Source organism: Idiotropiscis lumnitzeri, chromosome 16 (assembly GCF_059441095.1).
Source record: "Idiotropiscis lumnitzeri isolate Australia: NSW breed Sydney's pygmy pipehorse chromosome 16, RoL_Ilum_1.0, whole genome shotgun sequence".
Classification (NCBI taxonomy): domain Eukaryota; kingdom Metazoa; phylum Chordata; class Actinopteri; order Syngnathiformes; family Syngnathidae; genus Idiotropiscis; species Idiotropiscis lumnitzeri.
Window position 1 is genome coordinate 16,527,152 of NC_142406.1, and position 11,197 is coordinate 16,538,348.

At 46.3% G+C, this 11,197-nt stretch overlaps 1 long non-coding RNA gene across 1 annotated transcript; it reads right to left on the reverse strand.

Annotated features, from left to right (window-relative positions):
- Positions 1-2,308: 2,308 nt before the first annotated feature.
- LOC148321851 (uncharacterized) lies at positions 2,309-4,258 on the reverse strand. Its single transcript, XR_015846905.1, has 3 exons — positions 4,180-4,258; positions 2,851-2,938; positions 2,309-2,765 (listed from the first exon to the last, which is right to left on the reverse strand). It is a non-coding gene; the product is annotated as an uncharacterized LOC148321851 (long non-coding RNA).
- Between the last annotated feature and the right edge of the window lie 6,939 nt (positions 4,259-11,197).

An 11,197-nucleotide genomic window follows, 5' to 3' on the forward strand; every position in this document is an offset into this window, starting at 1 on the left:
AGAGAGCGTGCTATCGCTAGAGAGGGTGCTATCGCTAGAGAGCGTGCTATCGCTAGAGAGGGTGCTGTCACTGCTTAGCGTACTGTCGCTAGAGAGGGTGCTATCGCTTGAAAGGGTGCTGTCGCTAGAGGGCGTGCTATCGCTTGAAAGGGTGCTGTCGCTCGAGATCGTGCTATCGCTAGAGAGGGTGCTGTCACTGCTTAGCGTGCTGTCGCTAGAGAGGGTGCTATCGCTTGAAAGGGTGCTGTCGCTAGAGAGCGTGCTATCGCTTGAAAGGGCGCTATCGCTAGAGAGGGTGCTATCGCTTGAAAGGGTGCTGTCGCTAGAGAGGGTGCTATCGCTAGAGAGGGTGCTGTCACTGCTTAGCGTACTGTCGCTAGAGAGCGTACTGTCGCTAGAGATCGTGCTATCGCTTGAAAGGGTGCTGTCGCTCGAGATCGTGCTATCGCTAGAGAGGGTGCTATCGCTTGAAAGGGTGCTGTCGCTAGAGAGGGTGCTGTCACTGCTTAGCGTACTGTCGCTAGAGAGCGTGCTGTCGCTAGAGAGGGTGCTATCGCTAGAGAGCGTGCTATCGCTAGAGAGCGTGCTATCGCTAGAGAGGGTGCTATCGCTAGAGAGCGTGCTATCGCTAGAGAGGGTGCTATCGCTAGAGAGCGTGCTATCGCTAGAGAGGGTGCTATCGCTAGAGAGCGTGCTATCGCTTGAAAGGGTGCTGTCGCTAGAGGGCGTGCTATCGCTTGAAAGGGTGCTGTCGCTCGAGATCGTGCTATCGCTAGAGAGGGTGCTGTCACTGCTTAGCGTGCTGTCGCTAGAGAGGGTGCTATCGCTTGAAAGGGTGCTGTCGCTAGAGAGCGTGCTATCGCTTGAAAGGGCGCTATCGCTAGAGAGGGTGCTATCGCTTGAAAGGGTGCTGTCGCTAGAGAGGGTGCTATCGCTAGAGAGGGTGCTGTCACTGCTTAGCGTACTGTCGCTAGAGAGCGTGCTGTCGCTAGAGAGGGTGCTATCGCTTGAAAGGGCGCTATCGCTAGAGAGGGTGCTATCGCTAGAGAGGGTGCTATCGCTTGAAAGGGTACTGTCGCTAGAGAGCGTGCTATCGCTTGAAAGGGCGCTATCGCTAGAGAGGGTGCTATCGCTAGAGAGGGTGCTATCGCTAGAGAGGGTGCTATCGCTTGAAAGGGTACTGTCGCTAGAGAGGGTGCTATCGCTCGAGATCGTGCTATCGCTAGAGAGGGTGCTGTCACTGCTTAGCGTACTGTCGCTAGAGAGCGTGCTATCGCTCGAAAGGGTGCTATCGCTAGAGAGGGTGCTATCGCTCGAGAGGGTGCTGTCACTGCTTAGCGTACTGTCGCTAGAGAGCGTGCTATCGCTTGAAAGGGTACTGTCGCTAGAGAGGGTGCTATCGCTAGAGAGGGTGCTGTCACTGCTTAGCGTACTGTCGCTAGAGAGCGTGCTATCGCTTGAAAGGGTACTGTCGCTAGAGAGGGTGCTATCGCTAGAGAGGGTGCTGTCACTGCTTAGCGTACTGTCGCTAGAGAGGGTGCTATCGCTTGAAAGGGTACTGTCGCTAGAGAGGGTGCTATCGATAGAGAGGGTGCTGTCACTGCTTAGCGTACTGTCGCTAGAGATCGTGCTATCGCTAGAGAGGGTGCTATCGCTTGAAAGGGTGCTGTCGCTAGAGAGGGTGCTATCGCTTGAAAGGGTACTGTCGCTAGAGAGGGTGCTATCGCTAGAGAGGGTGCTGTCGCTTGAAAGGGTGCTATCGCTTGAAAGGGTGCTATCGCTTGAAAGGGTGCTATCGCTTGAAAGGGTACTGTCGCTAGAGAGGGTGCTATCGATAGAGAGGGTGCTGTCACTGCTTAGCGTACTGTCGCTAGAGATCGTGCTATCGCTAGAGAGGGTGCTATCGCTTGAAAGGGTGCTGTCGCTAGAGAGGGTGCTATCGCTTGAAAGGGTACTGTCGCTAGAGAGGGTGCTATCGCTAGAGAGGGTGCTGTCGCTTGAAAGGGTGCTATCGCTTGAAAGGGTGCTATCGCTTGAAAGGGTGCTATCGCTTGAAAGGGTACTGTCGCTAGAGATGGTGCTATCGCTAGAGAGGGTGCTGTCGCTTGAAAGGGTGCTATCGCTAGAGAGGGTGCTGTCACTGCTTAGCGTACTGTCGCTAGAGAGGGTGCTATCGCTTGAAAGGGTGCTATCGCTAGAGAGGGTGCTATCGCTTGAAAGGGTACTGTCGCTAGAGAGGGTGCTATCGCTAGAGAGGGTGCTATCGCTTGAAAGAGTGCTGTCGCTAGAGAGGGTGCTATCGCTTGAAAGGGTGCTATCGCTAGAGAGCGTGCTATCGCTAGAGAGGGTGCTATCGCTTGAAAGGGTACTGTCGCTAGAAAGGGTGCTATCGCTAGAGAGGGTGCTATCGCTTGAAAGGGTGCTATCGCTGCTTTGGGTGATAATGCTACTTTGGGTACTATCGCTGCTCTGGGTGCTATCGCTACTTTGGGTGCTATCGCTACTTTGGGCGCTATCGCTACTTTGGGCGCTATCGCTACTTTGGGTGCTATCGCTACTTTGGGTGCTGTCGCTACTTTGGGTGCTGTCGCTACTTTGGGTGCTATCGCTGCTCTGGGTGCTATCGCTACTTTGGGTGCCATCGCTGGAGACGGTGCTGTCTGTGGACTGGCTTCCAGGGTTGTCATTTTCATCTTCAGTTATCTGGAGGAGTGCTCTGCCTGTGTCATGCCGAAGACGTCTCCCATTTGGATGAGTGTCGGTTCCTGTTTCCATCGAGGTGTTTGGTCAGTTATCTCACACGTTGACATCAAGATACAAAATTATTATTATGTATTTCGGATCACTTACCAAAAAGGAGTAGTAAAAAGATGAACGTTTTTATGGTCATTGTGATGCTTTTCTTCTTCTGATGTCTCAAACAAAATCTGACCATGACCTGTAAAAAATTATGAGAAAGAAAAACACTTGAAGGTGACTCAGTTCATTTCCAAAAATTCTCCCACTTTTCTCAAAAGCTGCTTGGGTCTTTACCGCACAAAATAAACTGATACCCATTCGACAAGTCACTTCAACGGAGAGCTCTAGAATATTAAATGAGAACCAATTGAAATAACCCAAAAGCGCAGCTGGCTGGATCGTGCATACGCTGAGTAAACCTCTCTCCGGAATAACCACAGGTGTTATCTTGGATCAGGGCCCCTGAGGTTCGAAGAAGACCAAAAGAAATCCTTGTCGTAGAACAGACGAGTCAGAGTTCAAGGAACCTGGAACATTTTGGAACGACCTCTGCTTTCCAAAGAGGAGCTGGGTTTGGAAAAACTAGACGTTCAAGTCTTCTCTGACCAAATTCAACAATCTTAATGTACAAACATTTCACCCAGCTCTAACCTTTCATCCAAATCAAGTTCCACCATAACACCCTCAATACCCTGTGGCCGTCCACGGGAATGAAATTGAGGTTTTTCTATAATGCAGCCGGGACAAGAGTGAGATTGTCTTCTGCTCCAAAAATATCCACGACAAACAAACCATTTTCATCCTCAATAATTGACAATACCTATGTCCCCCTCTCCCCTCAAGTTAAAGAGTCTGGGTGTCGTCTTGGACAGACCCTGTCATTCCTGTCAATGTCCGTATTTGCAAAATTAGCCGCCTTTGCCCATCACACAACCCAAGAAACGCCGGCAACCCGGTTCCATTCGGTTTGAATAGCTGCAATTCCTTTGTCTTTGGCCCTCCTAATACACGCCAACTGGTCCAGAACGCTCATTACTAGAACACCGTCTGCACCGTCTTGTATCTTCATCAACTTCGCTGGCTTTGGATAAAACACAGATTTGACTCCAAAATTCTTCTCCATGATTAAAAGACCATTCGTAATCTCACTCCTTATTTCTTTGACCTGGTCCACATCAACAATCTCTCTCAGACACCCAGGTCTGAATGGCCCATCAGCCTCATCGCCCCACCGCAGGGTCTAGAAACTACCCCCCTCCCGTCAATGGTTTATTTGATTGTTCTTTTACCCGCGTTGTTGTACGGTGAAATTTGAGTCTACAAAGGTACCTTACAAAGAATTACAAGTCTCGAGAATTCAATTTCCCATCATTCAAATATTTTGTCTGATTTGGATTTTCTCTCAATATCAAAGCACTTGAAGATGGAGAAAGTACTCACCACACTCAATCAAGTCAATTGTTGGTTATCCTGAGTGCAAGTCGACTGAAGTCTTTAATGTGTTGGTGTCAGTTCTTCTCCAACATTCAATGAAGTCTTCCGTAATCTTTGCTAATAAAGAGCGGAACCAAACTCTTGTCACGCCTTCGTTAAGGCGAGGCCTCTTCTTCTTCTGCAGATGAGAAGTTGTTTGCACGTTGTGTCAAAGAAGTGAATCTTGTCAAACCACATTTTTTTCGTAGCCTACAATTAATCAATTAGACAACTGACGTCATTTGGGATATTTTAGAAACGGAACAGGTTACAACCGGGAAATTACCATCTGATTCTTTTTGGTTGCGCTTCCGATCATTAAAAGTTTCCAAATGTTTCCCATGGAAAACTTCGTCACCGAGCTGCTGACATCAGTCGCATGTTCTAATTTGGAGCTGATGTTCGAAAACATTGCAGCGTCTGAATTGTCCATCTCCATCGGCACATCGTCACGCCTCATGTCATCACTATCATGATCATGACTCGTGATTGTTGACAGACATCCTGACCGAATGCCTTCATGCCTTCCGGTCAGAAGAAGTGTGTGACTGGTTCTGCTCAAGGTTATTTGCATTTCGAGGAACCAAGTGTTCGGTCCAAGACTACCTTCCTTTCTAAGACATTGCCTGGCTGCTTCTGTGAGGGTTTGGGTTACTTCCCGTTGGAAGAACGGACGGACTGGCTCTGTTTATGGTTTCGTTCTGTCTCCAGGAACCACTGGCTGATTTGATCTAGGTTTTCTGACGTATTGACTGAGTGGTTCTGTTCAGCCTTGCTTCTCATATGAGTAACTGACTCTTAATAAAGGTTAATTTTAATTTGAGGAAGTGAGGCGCTTGCTTTCTACCTCAGAGGAATTGACAAACTGGTTCTGATCTTTGATTGCTTCTATTTGGGGAACTGAAAAACTAGCTCTGTTCATGGTTACTTCCTGTCTTCGAAACGCTCCCCATTTGAGTAAATTTGGGTTTGGTTCTGGTGGCTGTTTCTGAAAAACTGACTAACTAGTTCAAGTTTCTTTCCTGTCTGAGGAATTGACCAACTGGCTCTGGTCTTGGTTTCTTCAAGTCAGGTGACCTGACTCACTGGTTCTAATCAGTTTTATTTTCTTACTTTTCTCCGTCAGAAGCAATGACAACCTGGTTCTGATCCAGGTTATTTCCCAATTTACCCCCTGCTAGAGTACGTTATGAGCATGTGCCTTTGTGCGCATCTGTTTATGATCCAACCCCAGCGAGCTGTCACCGCGCGCCTTCTCTATGCAAATGTTATGAACAGAATGTGGTCGGGTGACAGCGTATGACGACAAAGCTATGATAATTATCGCTTTAATTATCCATGCTCAAGCATCGTAATTGTAAGGTGTGGCGCTCCTTTAATTGCTACTCTACCCAAACAAGTCACAAGAACATACGCGTCCACTCCTTCTTACGGAATGGTCATAGTTTCATCCTGATTTAGCAACCGAATGCTGTTCGTCATCTGCGTGACATCGCAAGTGAATGAAAATAGTCTCAAATGTTGTCGTGGAACGGTTTGTTAATGACTTCCATTGTTGATGAGCCGTATTTGGGGCTCATGCTTGACGATGGTTTCGGATTGCTTACGTTGTTACTTGTCACTGCGGGTGTTCAGAAAAGGTGTGGGCAATCAGAATCATCTTTATTGGCCATTTTGTCTCTGGCAGTCTGAGCTACTAGTTTCACAGGAACATTCAACCACCACAAACAAAAACATGACTTAGAAGTATAGAAAATCTTTCAGTTGTGCGGTAATACCGCCCCAATGACAGCAGGGCAACAAGGTCAAGTGATCTGTGTGGGTCTGGTTCTGGTCCAGGTTATTTCCCATCCCCATTGCAGCGTTCAAAACATTTCTACCTCATCGGAAAAACACACATATGGGAAAGGTGTACTTTTATCACCTGTTATCACGAGTTGAGTTCACAATTTTGGTCGTGTTTTATTCTGTCACATCATGTCCATCTTCTCAGGCGTAACGCTAAGGAAATAGATAGAGGACACAAAGAGATTTTTTCTTTCCCTTGTTGTGCCAAGTTACCAAAACAGGTGTTAGCATATAATTAACAGTACATGTTATTTTAATCTCTGATGGATTTAGCAACTGTTTTCTTAGGTTGTCCTTATATTAAGAAGTTGCATCACTAAGTGCTGCTAAAGAGAACATTCTTTGTTGCGCAAGCGTCGTTTATGAGAAGACGCAGATTGTGGTTGCGATCGTCTCTCGTCCGTAGATCCGCTTTCATTGTTGGTGATGTCAAACGTGTCATTATAGCATGCTCAGAGGGTGAATCGCATTTCTCGTCATGGTTCGTTCTTTTTGACGGGCCGCCAGATTAAGGGCAATGTATCTCCACTGTCTGAAAAACATGTCCAGGCGAGAAGCTGGAGCATTGAGGAGGTTCTTCAGAAAGTCAAGCCTCCAAACCTTTACGTTGCTTCACCTTCATGTCAAGGTGAGAAGCAAAGGCACTCTCTTTCAAACAATCCACCTGAACTGTTTCAAAAGATCGGCACGGTGAACGACTGGTAAGCACGTCCGCCTCACAGTTCAGAGATGCAGGGTTCGGTTCTGACTGCGGCCTTCCTTTGTGTGGTTTGCGTGTTCTCCCCTTGCCTGGGGGTACTCTGGTTTCCTCCCATATTCCAACGACATGTTTGGTATGTTGATCCTAAATTGTCCCTTGGTGAGATTGTGACTGCGGATGGTTGCTTGTTTTAGTGTACCCTGAGATTGGCTGCCTGCCAAACCAGGGTGTGCCTGAAGACAGCTGGAATAGGCGCCGCGACCCTCGTGAACATAACTGGCTTGGATAATGCATGGATGGCCATTGGGATTATAGTGAGTGCCCCCCTAAATTTAACCCTCACCCTCAACATTAACCCTTAAACCAAACCCTAACCCCTAACCCTAATCCTTAACCCTAACCCTAATCCTTAACCCTAACCCTAATCCTTAACCTTAACCCTAACCTCTAACCCTAACCCCTAACCCTAACCCCTAATCCTAACCCTAATCCTTAACCCTAACCCTAATCCTTAACCCTAACCCTTAACCCAACCCTAATCCTTAACCTTAACCCTAACCTCGAACCCTAACCCCTAACCCTAACCCCTAACCTTAACCCTAACCCTAATCCTTAACCTTAACCCTAACCCTTAACCCAACCCTAATCCTTAACCCTAACCTCTAACCCTAACCCCTAACCCTAATCCTTAACCCTAACCCTAACCCTTAACCCAACCCTAATCCTTAACCCTAACCTCTAACCCTAACCCCTAACCCTAACCCTAATCCTTAACCCTAACCCTAATCTTTAACCCTAACCCTTAACCCAACCCTAATCCTTAACCTTAACCCTAACCTCTAACCCCTAACCCTAACCCCTAACCCTAACCCTAATCCTTAACCCTAACCCTAATCCTTAACCTTAACCCTAACCTCTAACCCCTAACCCTAACCCCTAACCCTAACCCTAATCCTTAACCCTAACCCTAATCCTTAACCCTACCCTGTCATGTTGCGGTGGAGGTTGAGGAGGACCCAAACGCAGGGCAGCGAGGAATGGGAAATTTAAAGGGTATTTAATTAACAAAAACAAAAGGCAAACAAGTAAAGGAGTGGAAGAGTTTAAACCTGGCTAGTTTTATTCGATGTCCTGCATCTTGTGTCACTGTTATTCTGTGTAATGCTGAGTGTGTGGCTGGTGAAGCTGAACAAAGAAAGTGAAAGAATGTGAAGGTTTGGGAGGTTTTAGGTTGGTGCCTGGCGCAGACAGACACCTCGAGCGGGAAGGGGTCGACAAGAAACTGGACCCTTCAACCACAAGCAGGAGGAGCCACCACTTGAAGAAAGACCAATAAGAGCAAGCTAAAGTTAACTGCAGGATACACATAGCCAATAGAATCATGCCAGGATGCCTTTGTCTCTGTGCCATTTGCATATTGTATAGGATGAATCATTACTGGGCAACTCGGGTAGTACATTCGCTGGTGGCAAGAGAGGTGTAGAGTTGTATTGAGAGGGACCCGAGACCCAGGTGCCATGTAGAAAGTCTGTGTATTGGGAATAAACCCACTTGTGCGTGAAAATGCCGGCTTCCTGATACCTTTCTATTGCAGAACGAGCGCGCATATTGTTGGATGAGTGAGAGTTGGTTAAGGTTGCGAATTGGAGTCAGATTACTAATTTGAGTTTACATTGGGTTAAAGTTAAATTCTAACATTGATATAAAGATAAATTCCAACACAAGGTACTCTGAATCTTTGATCGCTTGACGTGTCATAACGCGTGCGTGTTCTCAAGCACATGCCACACAAAAATGTAGCCATGAGCAGCTTGAACCTCCCAAAAAGCTTCCCGGCTTCCTTCCGTGACCACAGCGCCACCTGATGGACAGTATGCGCAGCGAGGGTGCAAGAACGCAAAATATGAGGACTCGCCGCCTTGGAATTGTTTCACATTCGTCTCACACACACACCTACTGCAGCGGGAGTGTGTGTGAGCGAGACCATTTTTAATTCCTTTACTTCCACTTTTGATCTTCTATTTCGGTTTTCACAAAAGAAGGCGGGCGTACAGCCCGGTTCTTCCTGCTGTTCGTGTTGTTATTACAAGGGACTTGCACAGTGAAACAGCTCAAATCATTACAAAAATAAAAAAGCAATCAATCTTTTTTTTTTTTTTGGGGGGGGGGACAATGTGGATTGTCAAGGTAAAGTTTTGTATTAGGATTGTAAAATGTTTGGACGTGTGCCTTGACGCATTCACGTTGCGTAGATTGGGGGGGATATTCAAAGCTTTTGGATCATCTGTCTGCCCCTTTTCAAAGAATGGAGATTTTAAAAAAAAGAAAAGGAAAAAAGAAGAAGGCCTCAGCAAAGGTCCTTGCAAAACAAAGTGAAAAAAAACATTTTACAATAGATCCAATGTGCTCCTGCCTGCTCGTCTCGCTTGGGGCACGCTTGTCAAATCAGTCACACCTTTCAGTCATTGTACTGCAGCTCTTTTTTTTTTTTTTTTTCCCTCCCGCAGAAGAACAAACCTCACAGTGAGGAGCACTATCTAAATGATGGCAATACAAACAAAATGAAAAATAATCCAGTTACAGTTTACAGAAGCATTTTTGCAAGATCATTGCAATTGTCTATGAACAACATGACACATTTTTTTCCTACAATGTTGCTTATTAATTATAAAGGCAACAAACAAAAGAAACACTTGACTTGGCAAGGTCAAAAGGAAACTGAAGCAACCAGGACAGCAAGGAACTAAATACAAACAAATTGATGAGACAACGGGAAACACCTGGACAAGACGCAAAGCCTTGGAGGGAGCTGATTGGCTAACACAAACACAGCTGGAGCTCATCATCGAACGAGACAAACAAACGTAGACGCCATAGAAAGGAAGGAACACGAGGAAAACATGAAACTAAATAAAAAAATAAAATAAATAAACAAAATCACAATTAAAATCAACAAAGATTCGCTTTTAGCACACGTGGTCGCCTTCAGTTCGCGGACTTTGTGCTTGAGGCGAAAAGAAAGGCTCATTGCAAGTAGCAGCTCGGGCGCCCTCTTGTGGCGAGACAATTTATAAAGCCGCTTTTTGGAGGTCACGTTCTTGCACAGTCGTGTTCGTCCACCAAGTGGCCCTGTACACTAGCGCCTCCCCAGGAACAAAGTGGTATTGAGGCGAGTCGTCATGGCTGCAGAGCGCTGTTCGAGACGTGGCTATAAACGTTTGACTCCGCCCACACCAATTCTTAACGTCGCATTCTTTTTTCTTTTGTTTGGTGGTTTTCTGATTATGCTTGTTTGTTTTGTCTTTTATTTGATTGATATTCAAAAATGATGTTTTATATATTCATTAATTGCACTGTTACTGCTGGTTGTATGTTTTTTGTACGATGTTAAATAAAGTTTTAAAAAAAAGGTATTATGACGCGCCGTCTTAAGAAGTCACGCCTACTTCTTAACACCATTGAACATTGAAAATATTTTTTGTCTAATTTTTATTTCTTTTTCATGCTAAGTCTTTGTATATTACATACAAGTTGTTAATAAAAAAAGTGTCAAGGCCAAAAGTTGTGGTCAAAAGACGTTCTCCACGTAGGAATTAGTGGAGTGAGTAGTACCACATGTCCCCAGCAGAGAGCGCACTCCCAATATGGTTGCATTTAGTACGTTTGGATTTCATTCAGTTGATAGTTTGTACATTTTCGATGTCAAATTACGCGTTTTTTAAAGTGACTTCGTAAGACAGCGCATCATTAAAGTTGCCAAGGAAATAGTGTAAAAGAAAAAAGAAGCCACTTTGATGTCAAGAATTGACGAGCCACGCCTCGAACTGCAGCGAAGTCTTTTTTCTTGTTCGGCTCAACACTGACTGGACGCCCTGCTGCCCTCCTGTGGACAACTCGGGAAGACGCCAACCTGTGTCAAGTTGCCCACTTGGGCAAGTTGGACGCGCCCGAGCCACATCGACCCCCAAATCCCCCAAGAAAAAAAGACTGCGGAAATAGTAGCGTGAAGTCGAAACTGTTTCGTATAAAAAGACAAGTGCTGACATGCCATGCAGGAATGCGTGTGCGTGTGTTTGATACGAGGGTGGGCTAATCACGCACGCTCGCGCACGCACTTACAAGCGTTACATGACTTTGTCGGCCACAAAGCTCACTCACGCTAATTTGTAATTAGCAAAAAAAAAAAAGATTGTGCATTATGTCACCATTCAGCATCACGCTAACACACATGCGCGTGCACGTGCGCGCACACATTCTAGTGGGATCGTGCGGCATGTTGGGACAAACGTCAACATTCCCAACTCACGCACCATACATACACGCGCGCGTGCTCACACCTGCAAGCACAAGTTGACAAACGCGCGCACGCACCCACACAAGGCATTGAGGGATTGCCCCATGCTGTGATTGGCTGCTTCAAACACACATGCACTCCGA